The sequence below is a fragment of the Mus musculus genome, chromosome 5, assembly GCF_000001635.26.
Source record: "Mus musculus strain C57BL/6J chromosome 5, GRCm38.p6 C57BL/6J".
NCBI lineage: Eukaryota > Metazoa > Chordata > Mammalia > Rodentia > Muridae > Mus > Mus musculus.
In genome coordinates, this window is record NC_000071.6 from 24965984 (window position 1) to 24985798 (window position 19815).

The 19815-nt window shown below is 51.5% G+C and overlaps 1 protein-coding gene across 9 annotated transcripts in view; it reads right to left on the minus strand.

Moving 5' to 3' along the window:
- Prkag2 (protein kinase, AMP-activated, gamma 2 non-catalytic subunit) overlaps window positions 1–19815 on the minus strand; it is a 243548-nt gene that overhangs the window by 103249 nt on the left and 120484 nt on the right. The gene's annotated exons all lie outside the window — the stretch shown is intronic.

The following is a 19815-nucleotide window of genomic DNA, read 5'->3' on the forward strand; positions in this document are numbered from 1 at the left end:
GACAGAGGAAGGGTACAGAACTAAGGCCAGCCAAATGGACAACAACCTGGAGGGCATTTGAGTGGGCTCTGCCAGGATCTGGTAGGGTAAGGGTGTCTGGAAGAGTACACAGCTGTTTGTCCGGAGGCCATGGCTGGTGGGGAAGGGAGAGGATGGGGTCCAATGGCAAATTTGAGAGCACACAGCTGGGCACTGTTCATCAAGAGGGAGTGCAAGTGACCTGGTCAAGGGGCCCTGGGAAGGGGCTGCTTGCCGTCACCTGGAGGAAAGAGCAAGGTCCTGAGCTGAGGCAATGTGGAGGAAGGATATGAAGGCCAGGGGACTGGACACCTGGACAGATAACGACGCTTGCATTTGTAGGTTTTCCAATGACACTGTGATATCTGTCTGCTATGGACAGGGAACTAGGGTCTAACTCGAGTTCCTGGTAAAGACTGGGGGTTTCTCAGTCACATGCTGTGGGCTCTGAAAGCAACTTGTTGGATACCCAGACAATAGCTATCATCTGCTTCAACACTCCCTGGCCTTCCCTAGGGAGAGTCAGGGATCTGTGGAGAGCCCGTGGGTCTACCTGGGGACCAACATAGTCACAGAGCATCCTCCAGGCCAGGGAACAAGTCATGATGGTATCCTTCATGGTTCACTGGAGTTACACGGGCACAGAAAAAGGCCATGGTCACCCCTCCTCAGGGGCTTTGGCTCAGGGCAGTGCACTGCAGCAAGCCCATGTCCCTGCCCAGAGTCCCTGGGCTGAAGGGTGGCTTGGGAAACACATGCAAAAAACCTCACCCTCTCCCTCCTCCGGCTGCTTTGTTTTAACAGCTCTGGGCCCTGACATGGCTGTGTCATCCACGCTCCTGGCGCTCAGTGGCTGCATGCAGCCTGCCACTCCTGATACTGCACAGCACTGTGAGGAGCACTCCTTTGCAAAGCTCCGTCAGACAATACTCCCAACATGACTTTGTAGGAAGCCACGAGTGATGAGCAGGTTAGCCCACTCTCTGAGCAGTGAGCAGGTCAGCCCACTCTCATTTCCATACTGCCTTTTCCCGTGTATATTTGTTCATGTATTAGGTCAGGTACGTGTGTGTGTGCGTATGGAGGCCGGAGGTCTTGGGTGTCTTCCTTGATTATTCTCCACCTTATTTTTGAGGCATGGTCTCTCTCTGAACTGATTTAGCTAGGCTGGCTGCCAGAGAACCTACAGACCCCCAACTTCCTGCACCGTGACTCCAGGTACATGTCACTATGCCTGGCTTTTAAAAACGTGTGCTAGGGATCAAAGTCAAGTCCTCAAGCTTTACCCACTGAGCCATCTTCCCAGCCCCACCCATACTTCATTCTTCACATCCTTGGTCCTAGTTCTTCAAAAGACAAAGAAACATTCCATGTCAAAGAGGAAAGAAAACCGAGCTGCACTCACTGACATTTCTCCTTACATGAGAAGCACAAGACCTGGCCCACCATCACAGAATCCTCAGCAGTATCCACAGGAGGTGAGCTGGGGGGCAGGTCTACACTGAACCCAAGAACCTGATCTGGAGCCCTGCCAGGTGACTCCCGCCTGCTCCTCTTACCTTTCATGCTGCTCATCTCCTCTCCCCATCTGCCAGGAAGCCTGTGAGCTCACCGCCACAGTCACACTCTGCTCGGGCACGTGGGACCTTGAAGTTTAATACTCACTTAATAATTCATTTCTACCCCCAACTGGACTGCCTGGTTGGGCCTCAGTGGGAGAGGATGTGCTTCGTCTGGATGACCCAGGGTGGGGTGGTATCCAAGGAGGGCTTCCCCTTCTCCGAGGAGAAGGAGGCGTTAATTGGGGGGAGGGATTTGCAAAGGTGGCCTGGGAGGACAGGGTGGGGCATGATCAGGATGTAAAACGAATAGCTAAACTGATTAGTTTTTTTAAAGTATAAAATAGTCATCCCTATAGAGCAGTCATTCCTAGACCCAAGAACTCCAAGTTTAAGTGGCCTGGAGAGAGCCCCAGGTAGTAGGACCTTATCATGACTTAACACCAGAGTAAAGTCCTAGGGCACACAGCCCCCAAAGGCAGCAACGTTATACTTTAGAGATCAGGGTGGAACAAGGAGGGGAAGTTAAAAGTCCACGGGATCACACATCCTCAGTGTGAATGCCAGGTGTCCTTCGCATGCTAGTGAGAGATAAGCCTGCTTCCTTTTGAGAGACACCAAAGCATCTACAGCATAAAGTGAAGTGAGTGCTGACCCTCCAGTGCCACAGTCCTGTCTGAGGGCATTCTCACAAGGACCATCCCTGCACCCCTCCAGGGGCTAATCCCGCTCTCTAGCCAAGCTCCTTAATGTGCACACTACCTGCTGCCTCCTCCCTAGCCTCAGACTGCCTGTTGTCTGAATGCTCTCACCTATGACTCACTTGTCAATGAGTGTCAGGCGATAGAGGAAGGAGGAGCGGAGCCCTGCCACATGCACAGAAATGTCTACAAGCCACGATGGAACAAGTGAGAAGATTTGTCCCAAGTAGGCATTTGCAGAGAAGTGTACATCTGCCTCCTTCAGGCATCCTGCCTCCTAAGACAAGCAACCGTGACCCTAATAGGAAGAGGGCTAGCTGGGCATTCGTGGGAGACCTATGATGTGTGGGACCTACATTGCTAACACCATGTGCTTACACCTGGGAGCTAGGTGTTTAGGAACCTCTGTGCTCCAGGATGCTCAGGGAAACAAGATGAGGGAGGCCGGTAAGTAGATTTTGAATCCATGTCAGACAACTTCAAAGGGAAGTGAACAGAATCAAGAGTCAAGTGCAGATGCTTGTCTGAGGGTCCCTAGAGTGCCTGGACCCTCAGACCAGCATGCTCCACGATCCTGCTCGGGCAGCCTCACAGAACCTCCGTCTGACACCCGCCCCCATCATCAGCCAAACTGCACACAGCCGTCGTGATTGGCAGGCTGAGGACTTTGCAACATTCTGATAAGAAGTCAATGAAATCAGGCTAAGGTTCCCTGTACAGAATGGGGGTGCTGGTGCCTGGAAATCACCCGAGGAATTCAAGTGATTAAGCCCTGCTTAGGAAACCCTTCTGCTCTGAGCTGGCTGGGCAGGAGCGCCAGGTGTTCTCTGCATGCCAATAAGAGATAAGCCTGTTTCCTTTTGAGGGACACAAAGGAAACAAAGGGTTGTAAGCTTGTTTCTTCTGTGTATCTACACCACTGGGCTTATCACACACACACACACACACACACACACACACACACACACACACACACACACACCCAAACGCACGCACGCACGCACGCACACGCACAGGCTTAGACATCTATGAGAACTGGAAGTTAAGCCTGCTGGGAAGGTTGCCTGCAGAGCCCTCACTGCTAGGCAGGATTATCCCTGTAGGTTAAACCTCCACAGGTGCCCACAAACATCTGGCCAGCACTAAACTGACCTTTGGAAAGCCAACTGTGATAGACAGACAGACCTGCCTTCTTCCTGGGTCCAGGCTGGAGCTGAGCTCAGCACATTCCTGCCAGAAGACAATGTGAGTGTATGTGTGCAGGCAAGATGGCTTGGGGCTAGCTGCCTGTGTTGTCACTGGGGTGGCGGCGTCTGTCTTGGGGGGCCTTCAGGAGGCTGTGATGACCCTACTCTGGTTCCACATGACTCTGAGCATAGGAGACCTGGCAGGCCAGCTCCTCCCTTGTATGAGCAGCTGTGATAACGGTAGATGAGGGGAAATGGGACTTTTGAGAGTGAAAGTGATGTGACAGTTGTGGGTAGGTGCTGTATAAAGGTCTGGAAACAAACACTCTGCCTGCCTGGGCTCTGCCCATCGTGAGCCTCCTAGTGGAGCATTCTGGGTTTGGATGACTGTCGGGCTTCTTGCTGTGCTCAGGTTCTGGGGTCCCAATCATGACGGGGAACCAGGTTTTTCTTTCCACTCACATTCATGAGCAGGGGGCCTGGTTCCTGAGCCCCTTCCCTGGCACCTCATCACCAGCTGCCCCCATGGATGCTCCTGTGGACAGTGAGTGACAAACCTCCATCCCTCAAGCTCCTCTGGTAGCATTCCAAGTGGACCTTCAAGTCCATAGCTGAAAGAAAGGGGAGAAGGAGAAGGGAGGGGTGGAGTTGAGCTGTGCTTGTACGGCAGGGGAAGGGGTCAGGGACTGACAGTGTAACTCAGTTCAGCAGCTGTCATCCCAGGGAAAGCCAGGGACTTGCCCTAGGCCACAGAGATGGTGTCTAAGTTTCCTTCAGCCCTGGAGTCTGGCTCAGCATCTTCCAGCCTCCTCCCTGACCTCTGCCCTCAAACATGAAGAAGTGATGAAAGGAGATTTCAAGCAAGGCTGCATAGAACCTGCTTAGCTCCAGAGCTCAGCAAAACTGGTTCTGGTCTTACCCTAGCTTAACCAGGCAGGGTCTCCAGAAGATCTGATTGTGAAAGGGTCAGAGCTCCCTCCACCAGGACCAGCCACTCAACGTGGAGACGGTCTCAGGAAACCCAGCTCTCTACTATGGGCAGAATGGAGCTGCAATCACCTGGACTTGCTCAGCTTCTAGAAGATGCATGCTTGACCAACGATTTATGGCTCTAATAGATTCCCAACTGAGATCTTTCTTTTCTTCTTAGAGAAGACCCTCAGGGTCCATGTGGGCTGCCTCTGGGCTGGGCACAGGTCCACTGATGGCGATCCTAGCCAGAGCTCCGCTAGATGTCCTCTGGTAACTGCTTCCTCCTTTCAACCCTGGTCCTAAGGTCCTCATCCACTTGGAGCTAGCTGTCTTGGCAGGAAGTGAGAGGAAATGATTGCTGTAACACATGCCCTTAAGATGTCTGACCACAAGAAAAGATTGAACTGTCTACAACAATACGAGCCCTTATGATGTCCAACCACGGGAAAGGATTGTCTTTCTTTGGGTCCAGTCCTCAAAGGGACCTTAAGGCACCTGCAGCCCAAGCACAGACAGGGCCTTCATTATGGACAGCCTGGAGTCTCTCAGAGGGGTTTTAAGCATCAGCAGCCTGAGGCCAGTCATACAGATCGGGGTATGCTGGGGTTATGTGACAGTTCAGCTCTCTGCTCTGAGTCATCCAGCTTAAGGTGAAACTGTGTGGGTCAGACAACCGCTTTCCGCAGAACTCCAGGCTGTGATCTCTTCATTTGCCACTAGCCACAGACCCAGAAAGCACAACCTTGTGTCTCACTACTATGGAGTCATATGGGCAATGTTACTGGGTGGCCACCGATGTGGTGCTACAGCTCTGACCACCATCCTTATTCTGCCTTCCACATGCATTATGCTCCCCAAAGGGCTTCCCAGTTCAGGAGGGCCTGGTGGGTGACTCTGGGAAGCTGCTGCCTGTGACCTTCCAAGGGCATTCCATAAGCAACACAGTTCTCTGTGTTGAAGTCACACTGCGTGATGAAGTCACACTGTGTGATGCCACCACCCAACCACAGTCATTCAGTGTCACGGATGGAGTCACCATGACCTGTACTGGGCCTTGAGTTCACACTCTAGTGAGGCATCAGCTCAAGAATCAAGTTGAAGAAGGCGAGGGCCCTGGCTGACCAGAACCCAGAAGGGCTATGCAGCAGGAAGGCCAAGTCACTAAGGTGGCCTCAGTGGCTAGTGCCAGCAGAGTCAGAAGCTGGCTTTGTTATAAAGGCTGACAGTGCATGGGTGGGCACTGACTGGAAGTGCCTGTGAGGCTCGAGAAGGCAGGTGGGATGGGAGTAGAGAGTGTGTGCACACCTGAAACACCACTGTGGGGAGTACAGTTCACCATGAGGCAGAGGGAGAGAGAGCAAAAGAGGAATCGGAGGCTTCTCTGAAGCCATCTGGGGCCATGTGGCTGAGCAGGACACAGGCCTAGGGCTGTCTGGCTCTAAATCTTAAACCACTTCTCCCCTCCGGTTCTCCACAGAGCCAGGTGCTGGGAGACACGTAGTAAACACCATCTTACTCTTACTGGCCCCACAGAATCTGATTCAATAAAGTCAGAGTTTCGGTTAATGGCTGGTGTCAGGGCTTCTGCCCTCAGCAAAACCTGTCCAGTGAGACATTAATTGTCCCCCGAAGCCCCAGATGCTCTTGCCACAGACCAGAGTAGAAGACATAGAATGGCAATGGTGTATGTGCCTATGTCTCCTGAGGAGCAGCCATGTGGCCCCGCAACACAGCAACGTAGTGTTTATGTTGGGTTTTGAGGAGTTCTGCCAGTTGAATAAAGGGCAGGGCTTGGCTAGCAGATGTTCATGTAACCCTGACATGACCATTATTTAGAAGCAGCTCTCTCTGGAGAGTAGGCCCTGCCGGGGGTCTAGCTACTGAGAAGACATCACCCATGCTAAGCATACTTCCCCTTTCACAGCTCATGACCCAGGGGATACTGTAGTGACTAGAGTCTAATGAGAACACAGGGAACTTGAGCACACAAAAGTCACCTCTGACCTCCATGCAACTCACACACCCATGTGCACATGCAACTGCACACATGAACACTTACCCTCTTCACCACCGTCATAAGCACGCTAGGCAAGAAAGAACAGGATGACACCCGTCCTTACCGGTGCTGGAGCTTGTAAATTCTACCTAGGCTGACCCTAGCCTTTTTGGCTCTGAGCTCTGCAGTATCCGACACAGGGCAGCTCAGGGGTCTCACACAGGCCTCACAGACCCGAGCAGTGCTGCTCACTTGCCATCAGCCTCAGCGTTGCTTGCTCCTCTCACCTCTGTCCTCGATGGGGACCCGGGGGCTCCTGTGGTTGGCTGTGACACTGTGCTTCTAGCCCAGGGGCTTTGCACTGCTTTTCATTCCCCAAGTATTCCCACCATCTCTTGAATGTACACCTTTCACCCAAGTTCCCGTTCACAAAGGCCTCCATGACCACACAGGGTTCCCACCCCCTTCCACGGACTCATTCGACTTCTATTTTCTTTGTTCGACCAATATATTAGAGGACCTGAAATAATATCTAGTTTGCTGTTCTCACTAGCAAACAGGCTCCAAGAGGCCATAGAACACTGGTAGTGCTAAGTATAGGGTCTGGCCATGCTAGATGTTGAGTACTGACAGTCCCACACAAGCAATACTAAAGCACCAGGCACAGAGTACTGATGGTACCAGGCACAGTGCAGTACCAGGTATGAGTACTGATGGTACCAGGCACAGTGCAGTACCAGGTATGAGTACTGATGGTACCAGGCACAGAGTACTGAAGCACCAGAAGCCCCCTTCAGGGTTACCCCAGTCTGTCAGAAGCCTCAAGACCTCCTGGTGCTGCCCCTAAGGGTGATGTGTCCACCTCTCAGTTGACTGAGCAGCTGTGTGGATCTAGTGTCAGGGTGTGACTGCAGTGGCAGCTGAGCGTCAGGTGCCACCTGGGACTCCGGGGACCTCTTCCAAAGCCTGTCTGCACGTGGTGTAACATGACTAGGCTGCAGGGCACATCCTGCCCTCCCTCTCCCTCCTGGCACCTCGCGCTGCTGCCTGACACGCCCCGGCTCTCGGGGGTAGACTGCACAGGGCTCCCTCTTCCGGGAAGAAACTTGGCTAGCTGTAGCCAGAGAGGATCAAGGCCCAAGCGCCTGCCCGAAATCAGAACACTCCACGCACTTGATCGCAGAGGTGGACCTCCCATCTCTTGCCTCCTTCCTGGAAATGACTATTCTCAGGCTCTAGATAGCTGGATGGCCACACAGGGACATCTCTGCAACAGAGGTTCTGGCCTTCATGAAAAGAAGGTCCCCTTTTCCTGACAGCCATCACAAAACAAAACTGCCCATGAACCAACATTTATGCAGGAGCAGCAAGGGACTGAGTGGGCAGGAAACACTTACTGCCTGACCGGAGACCTGGGTTCCTGGGCTCTGGTTAGGTTCCTGTGGTCAAAAAAAAAAAAAAAAAAAGGGCTGGATGCAGCAGACTATGCTAATGAGCGTAAAGCCTGTGCTTAGTCACCAGGGACACGCGTTATGGAGGAACAGGGAGAAAGCAGAGAATCTCCTCCGGCCTTGCCTCCTGCTGTATGCCTGCCACGGGGTCTGAGGCCTCATGTGGACTGACAGTCACAGATGACTCCAGGCTTTAGGAGCCTATCAGCCAAATTCTCTCTCCACACTGGGCACCTCACATTCACAGAGCACCCTGCAGGCATGGGACCGTGCGCAGGCCAGGCCAGAGCAACATGGGCATGTGGGGTCCTCACAGCTCCTGTTCCCTTTGATTTCTCTAGGAAGCGGGTGGGTAAAAGGACACGGAGAAGGAAGATAGAGGGAACATTCCAGAAGGGCAGGGGCCAATGAGAGGGGATCCAGAGCCAGACTTCTTAGGCCACAGGTATGCTAATCTTCAAAGCTACAACCCTTCATGGCTTGTGGATACCCTTATCTGATCCCCCCTGCCTTCAAGGTAGACCGACCGACCTTCCTTCCTTCCTTCCTTCCTTCCTTCCTTCCTCTCTCTCTAAGGTTTATTTATTTATTATATGTAAGTACACTGTCGCTGTCTTCAGACACCCCAGAAAAGGGAGTCAGATTTCATTGTGGATGGTTGTGAGCCACCATGTGGTTGCTGGGATTTGAACTCAGGACCTTCGGAAGAGCAGTCAGTGCTCTTAACTGCTGAGCCATCTCTCTAGCCCCAAGGTGCACCTTCCTTAAATTCTAGGTTTGGAGGGGTTTCCCTGGCTGGCAGCCACTATGAGTCAGTAGGTGCCAGTTTGCGCTCGTGTCTATAAAGATAGATTTCTTTCATTTTTAGTAGAAACTACTTAAGCACATAGAAGAAATGAGAACACATAAGTTTTCCTTTTGGTGAACTGCAAGAGCTCTCCACTCATGAAGACAGTGTTTTGCTGCAGCCACTAGGAGCCTGCTCTGTGAAAAGGCAGTGTCCTCGGTCCAGGGCTGTAGAGTGCTTGCCTAGCTTGTGTGAGTCTGGGTCTAAAACAAAACAATACAGAATAAATGAAGAAAGGAAGGGAGGGAGGGAGGGAGGGAGGAAGGAAGGAAGGACTCCTTCCCCACAACGAAAAGATTTATGTGTCAAATCCAAGAATGCACACCGCCGCCACTGTTTAAGGGTTCTGGTAGACCATGAGGAGTGGGGTCCTTGTGAGGGCTAGGGATGTCTGGCTGGGCTTCTGCCTTTGCTCTTTCCCATCAGGGTCATGGAGCAGGCTTCCTTTGCCTTATCAGTTATTGTTTCCATTGAAGGGTGAATATCTCAGGGTTACTGAGAGTTATGAATAAGCAAGGCCCCTCCTTACATCTGGGGATACCGCTCACTTATGCAGTTAGCAGTATCACTGCAGAGCCCCCTAGAGGAGCCAGCACCTTCACCTCGCCTGTCATCAGACTCAGTACCTTCAGACGTTCTGAGAGCTGGCTGCCAACAGAGAAAGGAAGATAACTCAGGCCGCACCAGTAAGAAAGTAAAGAGCAGGGCACCTTCCACAAGCCGAATACTCCTTAAGGACCCCGCAACGGCAAACTCCACTCTGCTGAAAACAAACCTTGAAATTGCAGGTGACCGGGCTGCAGACAGTGCTTAAGAGTATGTAGTGTTCTTGCAGAGGGACCCAGGTTCAGTTTCCAACACCTACATCAGATGGCTCACAACTGCCTTACAGCTTTACAGACTCTGAAGGCACCTGCACTCATATGTGCGCTCGAGCACACATACACACAATTAAAATTAAGACAATATAAGATAAGGGTAGGACTAGATGACAAAGCCGACGCAGAAGTCACTAAAGAGGACACAAAGTGATTGTTTTCTAGTTCCAACTATTGCCCGCCCTCCCTCCCTCCCTCCCTCCCTCCCTCCCTCCCTCCCTCCCTCCCTCTCTTTTTCATGGTAGATAAGTACATAAAAATGCAATTGTTAGTGAGAGTGTAAAATCCTAAGTGAAGGTACACGGTTCAGAATTTCTAAAAAACTAGTTTGTTTATGCGTATGGGTGTTTACCTGCATGTATGTATACGCACCACGTGCATGCCTGGCCTGTGGAAAAGGGGAAGAGGGCAGGGAGGCCCCGTCGTGACACTATCTCTCGAGTTCTTTGTGTTCCCAGGGTGACATTCCTATGATGGCCTTCAAGGACTTCATGCAGGATTCTTCTTCTTAAAAGGGGGGACAGTTGACTTTATAGGTAATGCGATATGTCTTGGATTTTGTTCTAAAATGATTCCCAGGGGCTGTCGAGGTAGCTCAGGGATGCAAAGTGCTCCCAGCACTAGCCCGAGGATCAGAGTTTAATCTCCTGACTCCACAGTGGAAGGAGAGAACTCATTCCTGAGGACCGTCCTCTGACCTCCACACACCCTGGGGCATGTTTCTCCCCAACTCACGCTCCCCCCTCCCCTGCGCCCATAATAAAAATGACCCCAGGCACGGAGCTGGGTGTATGCAGGCAGGGAATGAGATAGCTCACTGAGCTGCTGGCTAGGTGCCCAGTTGGCCAGTGGATACTGCGCTCCTCCATGCTCCTCCTCTTACACACCTTTGACTTTCTAGAAATACATACACAGAGAATTTCAACATCTATGATCATGCTCGCCCGTGTGCTCGCTTGGGAGACACTGAGTCTCCGGTCCTCGGTGTGACACAGGGAGGCGAACGAAGGCTATTCTGTACCCTAACAAGTCAGCTAAGGGTTTGCCAAATGAGTGTGTGGTAGGGGTGCTTTGTCATTCTAGCCTCCTTTGTGATCCCAGGGCGGGGTGGGGGTGGGGGCGGGGTCATGTGTGGACTACCAACCCAAGCGCGCCCATACTGAATTAATGTAAAACCACCTCTGGTCTCTGCAGCTGGAAGGCTCACGCAAGTCACAGCTGCTCCTGGGGTTCAACCCAGAGGTCAATCCAGTCTTCATACCCAGGTGCTTCAGGATCACTTATGGGGAAAGAGGGGAGACACCATTTCCTCATTGTATGGGTGTGTGTGGAAACTGAGGCTTAGCTCCAATCAAGTAATAACTGGCTTCCCATAAATTCATTTTGCAAAGTCTCAGGATCAATAAAATTATGCTGGCTAGTGGTCTGAACTCCTGTAAGAACAGTTTCTACAATTGAGTGCCCTGCAGAGAACACACAGTTCTGAGCCAAGCCACGGATGTGAGAAGTCAGAGCCAACTCACCCAGGCCACACCCAGAGCTCCTGTGACCTTTTAGGGAAGCGGGCATGGCAGAAAGGGAGAGCAGCCATGACCTTCCCATAAGAGTCTGAGGCAGTAAAGCTAGGAAGAGGCTGCCCTTATAAAGTTAAGTTTTGAAAATACAGAGGACGCACTGAGCTATTTGTGAGTGTTCCCAAGAGATGGTCACTGTGCAGCTTAGGAATCAGGGAATTCCACACACACGCCATTCAGGGTGACAGACAGGTTATCTCAAGGAAACAAGCATGGGATTTCACTCCAGCCTTCTGGGAAGTGTATAGGGAGTGGAGAGATGTTCGACACTCGAGGGCACAAAATCTAAGTTCCAACCGTGTATCGTGGGAAGGGCTGCCCAGCACACAGCTCTCCTACATGGTACCAGTCAGTACCTATTGATGGGGTGAAGGGGTCCTCACGTCCTAGTGTGCCCATACCTGTGCGGACGCTAATTGGAATAAGAACCAGACCAGAAACAAATGTACTCCCAGTGTGCCAAAAATGCCGTGAGTAGTAGGGTTTTGAGTACATAAAGCTGGCCAACAGCTGGTGATCTGCTAAGGAAGTGTCCCCAAGGAGGGGTGGGTCTCTGGGCAACTGGCCTTGACCTTGCTTGGGCTCTTTTTCAATTTACTGCCTACCCTCCCCATTCTTTGTGTCCATCCGACATTGCATGTATGTTTGTGGGGGTGCACACGTGTTTGTAGGTGTGCACATGTGTGCCTGTGTACTTGGAGGTCAGAGGTCAACACTATGTGTTTTTATTACACTACCCTGGATTTTTAAGGCAGAGACTCTCACAGACTGTGGGGTTCATTGATTCTCCTAGACTGTCTGGGCACTGAGGTCTTAGGGACAGCTCTGAGGAGCTGCCCATCTCCATCCATCATGGCATGATTACGGAGGGTACTACCATGTGGGTCCTGGGGACTTTACTGACAGAGCCATGCCCTTAGACCAAACCTTGCTTTATATCTTCCAGATGCTGGGACTCTGGGTGGGAAAGGGGGGCTGTGATGTGAGGGTTCCTCAGTATAGCCTTCCACAGCAGTCTGCAGCAATGGTGCGCCACAGTGAAACATGGCAGCTTGTGCAACACATTGTAGCTTCATTGTCTGGGGCTGCAAGGCCCCTCACAGTCCGGTCTGGTGGGGGTCCTTGTCCCAGTTGGCAGACGGTCACCTTCTTGGTGTGTTCTCGGAAGCCCTCTTCTTCTTTGTTCCACCCTCACACCCTCACGTGTCCTTAATTAAAAACCTCTCTGGCTACTGTCACACTGCAGGTGATGCTTCAACTGTGAATTCTAAGAGACATAGTGCACCCTATACCTTAGCAGAGGTCTGCCATGTGTCCCAGGGCTCAGTCCTGGCTGTGAAGTCTCTGCTGTCCCTGCTTTAGAGGCCACTGTGGGGGTTTCTCTGGAACACTCTTTGCATCCTGGGGGCTCTGTAAAGGCACTTGGTACCCTTGAATTTATTTTTTGGTATACTATAACTAGCTACGGTGAGTCTCATGGCTGGTGACTATGGAATGGTATAGAATTGCATGGGACTCCCCTCCTGTGGAATCTCAAGTTCACAGTGCTGAGTTTTCCCTGTCTGTGAAGAGGCCTGTCCACTTCCAGCCCTGCTCCGCTTTGACCCTAGGCCCCTAGAGGGTGGGAAAGGTTGCTGCTTCTGGTCTGTCATGAGACACTAGCCTGCTGTGTTACCAAGCAATGCTTCATCTATGTAGGATCTGTATGTTCTGGCTCACACGTGTCAGTCCACATACATGAGCTCATGGAGACTCTGGGTAGATGGCCCTGTGCCTTGGGAGGTGGCAGGAATGAGGAAACATGCTGGCTCAGGCACTCCACACTGGTTGCTAAGTCACAAGACCAGTCTTTGCATGTGCTCTGTCCCTCAGCATTTGTACCCCCGGCTCAATTTCTGGTATAAGTTCTAAGCTTGGACAGAAGTACCCCAAGGGTTCTTTGAACCTGCTTCCTTGCCAGCCCTTCCTAGGAATCATTAATCCATCAAAGGCTTTGTCTCCCTTTTGTATTTGCAGGATTTCCTCCATACAGGCTAGGTCTCAGGATGCTGGATTAGAGCTCACTGTGCGCTCAGGCTGGCCTTGAACTTTCACCTACCCCTCTGTCTGTACCTACTGAGTGCTGGGGTTACAGGCATTCACCATGCCTGTCCAGTGCACCCAACAATCTCTATGTGAGGGAATCTTGAGGGGCATCCTCAGGCTGCTGCTTTGTCCCTGCTGGCCTGATATGGCTGTGCAGAACCTACAGGAGCCCAGGGCTCAGTTCTTGGGGCCCCAGATCCCAGCTCAGACCTGCTGGACAGGGTGCCAGCTTTACTGCCTGAGGCCTTTTCCTGAAGCTGGGGCTCTATATGTGAGGAGGTCACACTTCCAGATTAACTCCCAGCTCCTGAAGCCTGGCCAAAGTCCCCAGCCTCTCCCTCAGGCGTGTTTGAGAGGCCAGGGAACCTGCCCCATGCCTGAAGCTTGATGTTATCTATCAAAAAGAAATTGTATTCACTCTTTGAACCAATGATTTTATACACATGAACTTGCTCCACAGATAAAGTTACCTATCCAAGAGATGCTGACTTTCTTTATCTAGCGACAACCTTGCTGTGTCCCTAGGGCTTATCTTTCGAAGCCAGCTGCCACGCTCCAGTGATTCCCCTGCCTCACCCTCCAGAGCAGCAGTGGCTTCAAGCTCTGTTCTGCCCCCTGTGTCACAACACTTCTTAAATGAATAGCAAGGAGTTGAGATGTGATCCATCTGCAGATGGATCAAAACCCAGTACAAGAAGAAATGAAATAAATAAAGATGGAAGAATATGAAGGGAGAAGGCTTATGCTTAGGTCTGGGAATACAACAACACAAAAAGATTGTCAGGACCAGCGTTCTGCAAAGGCCACCGCTGCTTATCACAGAAAATACTTCTTCAAGGACAGCTGCCCCGTTCAAAGTCACACCGACACCACCCTTGTTATGACACTTGTGGGCAAAGGTTACTGTTTGAAAATAAACAATGCTCAATGGTACAGCTCAGTGGGTAAAAGGCACTTGCGCCAAGCCAGACAGCGTGAGCTCGATCCCACAGACCTGCACGGTAGGTGAGAACCAACTCCTGCAAGTTGTCCTCTTATCACCATGCACGAAGTAACACAGACACCCTGGTATTTACATGCACAGAAAAAAACCGTAAAAAACAGAACAAGTGAAAACAAACAAAGAACTAAACCAAACTAAACACACAAAACAAGATGCAAAGCCCCAAAATAACTGAGGCTACCTTCTTCATTTTGCCTTTGAAACATCACCTTGTCCCAACTTCCTTGAATCTAGATTACTAAGGAACGTGTTTCCCACAGTGTGGTTTCTTAGGTTAGGGCTCAAACCCAGGACAAGTGGTTGAGGTGCCCATTAACACACCAAAGCAGATGTTGGCCTCCAAGTTCTCCTTGCATCCCGTGGTCTCTACCTGTTACTGAGCCTCCAGGCTGGCAAACCTCCCTCCCTACCCTAACATCCCTTCTGGCCAGCTCCTCTGCCCCTGTATACCCCTCGCCCCCCTTGCCTATGCCTGACTTTTGATCAGTCTCTCAGCCCAGGTTGACCCTCTTGGTCAGTGGCGCCTCTCCCTCCCCTTTCCTCACATGGCCCAGCTTAGTGTCAGGTTCACTTTGGGCTCTCTGTGCCTCTGTCTGCACTCTCCTTTTATCTACAATAAACTTCTTCCATCCCCGGGGATACTCCTGCCTTTCCCTTTTGTTTCTTTTTCCCTCAGGGAGAAGCTCTGCTGCTTAGGAATGGGATGCATCTCCATCTCTGTTGTGTAGGCAGACGTGGAGGAAGGGTTAAAAAAGCAGAACAAAATGTATGGTGTGCTATCATTTATATCAAATGACTATAATAACAGTAAGCTCCCAAGTGCCTGCAGTGTCTCTCAAGGGCAATGGAGTGTCCTGCTTCCAGGAAGAGAGGGGACTGAGTTCTAGAGGGAAGAGTGTGTTACACATATACCTTATGGGGTTTTCAGGGGTGAGTGCATTTGTGGGTACACATACACATGTAAGTGTGCATGCATGTGTGTGTGTGTGTGTACATGCACATGTGTGAGACAGCTTGGCCATCAGCTCACCTGCCTCCTAGCTGGTCTTTTGAGATAAGGTCTCTCATTGGTTGGAGCTCACTGAATAGGCTAGGCTGACTGGTCAGCAGGCCCTGAGATGTCATGTGTCCACCTCTTCAGCATGGTATTACATTACATATGGATATTTACATAGCCTTTGAGGATTGAACTAGGCTAGGAGTTTTGGGTAAGTAGTGGGGAGTGGCAGCCAGGAAGGCGCTGTGACAGGTAGAGAGCAAGGGATGCGCATCCCTGAAGAAGCCCTCTGTGGACCGAGCCTTTGTTCCAGTGTGCAGGTCTTGCGTTTTACCATATACTCTTCCGTCCTTTTCGAATATCTAAATATCACCATGTAATACCTATTTAACTACACACATGTTTAGACAACCCCCAAAACATTGGTGTGGGGCTGAACAGAGGTAAGCGTCACCTGCAAGCAACCTACTCCAGCCGTTCATAATTCTGTCTGTGCACTGAAAACTACAGTCACACCTAGCACAGTGGCTGCCGCACAGCGCAAGACTGTGGATAATTAAGACAGGGCTTTGGCTAGAGCCATTTTGGAGCAAAGCTACTTCCCATGTGGCACTGGAGAGCTGAAAGACCTGCTTGCCAGCTCTGTGGTGAAAGGAGTGTTTGAAACGTCCTCTTCTGTCCACACGACTAGCCCCACAGCCTGCCAAGCTCTTCCTTTCCAGTCTCAAGGGCACACTGCCCTTGGCTCCCTTTCCTCCACTCTACAGCAAAGCCCACACTCGGGGTTGGGCAAGCTCGGTGGTAAGAACCTACTCAGCATGCCTGTGGCCCTGGGCTTGACCTGCAGTACCCCAGAGCCACCAGCAACCTCCATTCCAGAAGGGTCTGCACCCATCCCATAATAGTTAAGCCTTCCTTATTGTAGCAAAGCCTCACTTCCAACAGTGAGGGAAGAGCCCCCAGAAAGGACTGGGGGGGGGGGAAGCTTAACTGTTATGGGGTGGGGGCAGAAACACATCTATTCTGAAATAGGCTCTGGTGGGGACAGAGACAGTTAGGCTTGTTGCTTCAAGAGATTCTGTGGGTTTAAGGAGCACAGCAGCATGTGCTGTGGCCTTCCCGCCATCAGCAGACAGCTCAACACTAGCCAACCAGGGCTGTCACTGGCACTTTATTTGGGGTGTGCTGCTAACACATACCCAGACTGATTAGATAGACACCACCCAGTCTGATTAAATGGCATTCCTCAGCTCTTTAACTGCCTGTCAACTCTCCAGCTGGCTCTGAAAGCCTCCATCGACAGCCCTGTGCCCTTTCCCCTTAATTAAGGGCACCGGGGGCATTCTCCTTCCATATGTGGGCAACCTTTCCCCTAATGCACAGGCACCCTGATAAGGGCTGGACAAGCCTTTGTGGAGAATTTGCTGGAAGAAGGCTTTGCGGTACACTTGCTCACTGGTGTTGGGGTCCGTCAGGGCAGACCCAGCTGCTCTTTTACTTGGGGGTTCTGACTGGAAACTGATTGAACAGCTAAACTTTAACTCTTCTCCCTTGCCCTGCTTCCTTTCCCCTGCATGTGTGTGTGCTGATGTGCATGTGTGTCCCTGCATGCGCAGACGGACCCATGGAGGCCGGAGGTCAGCCTTGGGTTGTGTTCCTCAGGGGCCGTCCACCTTATCTTTCCAGACAGCATTGCTCCAGAGCTTGCTGTTTTGGCTAAACTGGTCTGGCCAGTAAGCACTAGGAATTCTCCTGTTTCTGCTTTCCCATAAGTGTGTAGCAACACGCTCTCCCAGCTCTTTAAACTGGGGATGGGGATTGAACTTGAGTCCTCACACTTGCACAGTTAGCAGCCTCCTAACTGAGCCCGTTCCCTAGCTGGAGTCAGTCTTTATGACTCGAGTTACATTTGCTCACCTGAACTCAATCTGATGTTAGATCGTTCCTGTTTGTTTCACTTCTGGAAACTACAAGATGCACTTCTCTGAACTACAGACTGACCCAGGGCTCTGATGGCTGCTTGACCCTGCTGTCCCTTACAGCACCTGTGGGCCAGCTGCTTAGAACCTGTGGACTGGGAAGCTTGCAGGCCCTTGGTGATTGGGGTTGGTCCTTGCCCGATGGTGCCTGTGAGTTGCACATCTTCCTTCCTGGGAACTGTCCTGGGCTCCTTTTCTCTAAGGACCTTTTCTATGATGTCCCCTGTACTGTAGAGCCTGCATGAGCTTGGGTGTGTGCCTGGCTTACTGACTCACACTTAGGTGCTAGGGTCTTGAAGGAGACAGTGTGACAGAGGGTTGCATGGGACTGCAAAGCAGAGCAGCTTGGACATCGGCTTTCCACACCAGACTGTAGGGGGTGTTATGTCCATCTGTGCCCCAGAACCTTCAGTTGGGCTGTCTGAGGTCAGGTACTTAAGTATGCAGTGAGTCCTGTGGGCTGTGGTGTCTCTGGCTGGCAGGAGTGCAGCACCCCTGGCTTAGATCCACCAGGGGGCGCTGAGCGAGGCTGTGTGGGGATGTGGTGCCCACCATTAGCAGAGACCTAATGCCCTCACTGCAAGGAAGTGAGCTGGCTGCTCTGTGCCCAGTCCCAGGCTGAGAGGACAGGGACAACAGCTGCTTCATCACATCTGGAGGGAGGCTGGTGTCACAGGGGACACAGCTCAGATATTCTGTGACACATGACTGAATGTACAAAAGGGGTCTCCAAATGGCAAAATATTACGCAGCCTTTCAAGGGTGTGTGGAAGGTATGAGAGCATGGGGGAGCCTCCAAAAGCATGGGAGAAACCCAGCACAGCTCAGGAAGACCTGACACAGCACAGATATGTACTGTGGCCCACAAGGACCTAAGGGCATCGGACAGAAGAGATGGAGAGAAACACACGGCTCAATTTCATTCTGTGAGGGCCCCAGAATGATCAGATTCATAGAGACAGTAGACTGAGGGGTGCCAGAGATGGGAAGGATCATTGTGTGATAAAGGCAGTTTGGGAAGATGAATTCTGAGAGTGGAAGAGGGATGGGGGGTGGGGGGCGAGCTGGCATCATAATGAGCATGTGCTTAATTCTCTCAAGCTGTGCAGCTCCAGATGATGAAAAAAAAGTTTTATCTGTTGGTCACAAAAAGGAAGTTAGAGGAGAAGGGAGAGGGAAGGGGGGAAGGACAGGAGGGGAAAGAAGAGGAAGAAAGAGAATGAAGAAGAAAAGGAGGAGAAGAGAGGAGAGAAGAGGGAGAAGAGGATAAAGGTGGGGGATACAGAGAGGAAGGAAAAGGAAGAGGAGGAGGAAGGAGAGAAAGGAGAGAGGAAGAGGAGGAGGAGGAGGAAGAGATGGGGGATGGGAGAAGCGGAGGGTGTCTCCCCACTGGTTCCTGGCAGTGGGCTTTCCCACAAAGGCCCAAATCCAAGCCCCCCAGCCCCTCCTGGCTGTCCCTGGCTTATGGGCAGAGGTCCTCGTCTTAACATGCAAGTCACCACATTCCAAGCATAGCTCTACATATTCACAAATGTCCACTACCACTTCAGCCCCATGGCAGAGCCAGGGGCTCTGAGAAGCCCCACACACATCTCCCATCACCTTAAAAACAAACAAACAAACAAACAAACAAACAAAACAGCTCCCAAGAACAAGGAAGGCTACAGTGCACCCACTGTGTGCAGACAGCTGTTCAGGGGGACACAGACTCATTCCACCACAGGAAATGCCATCAACAAGTCTCAGATACGACAGGCAGACAGCCACAATTCGGACTCCGTAGGGACAGGTCCCAATTCTTTCCTGCACAACCCCTTCCAGAACAATCTTCAAGCATTTTGAAATGTTTTTGAACTTTCATGATTCGGACAACGTGATCGAATGCATCGAGAGCCATTGCTATCCCAGGGAGGAGCTGGTCCTAGAGTGGTGAGGTCTGTCTTCCCACAGTACTTCCTCCCCAGGAGGATGGGTGGTCCTTCAAGTACCTGAAGGTTCTCCTTCCCCAGGCTCACTCCTGGGGAACACTTGTGTCACAGCGTTCCCAAGCAATTCAGTACTTCAGATGCTGTCGCTAGGAGCTCTCACGCTGTCTGTTCTGCAAACGACAGCAGCCCTACCTTCCAAAAAACACAACCCACAGAAGAAGTAAGACTGAAAAGCTGAACAGGCCAGGTGGAGGGTGCCCGTCAGCAAGACTAGAACTCAGGAGATGGATGTGAGGGTAGGGCTAGCCTGGGGTACATGAAGAGGCTGTCTGGAACATACAACCCGCCTTGGGTAAACTGTGCTTTACTATTGAATGCTTTAGTTCAGAACAAAGGACAGCTGAGGCCTCTACATGGGGAAGAGCCAGGCCACAGCAGTTCTGAGGACACTCTAGTGTGTCCCCTCCATCCTGTTCTTTCTACTCTTGAGTGGGTGCGCGCATACAGAGACCCAGCCGCTGCATCAGCGCATAACTGGATGGGAAGGGTCCTGCCTGCTCTCATTTTCCTTCATTTTTCTATATTAGGGGCAAGATGATCTATTTTTAGTGTGTAGCTGGTGTAAGTCAGGGGTTGCTAT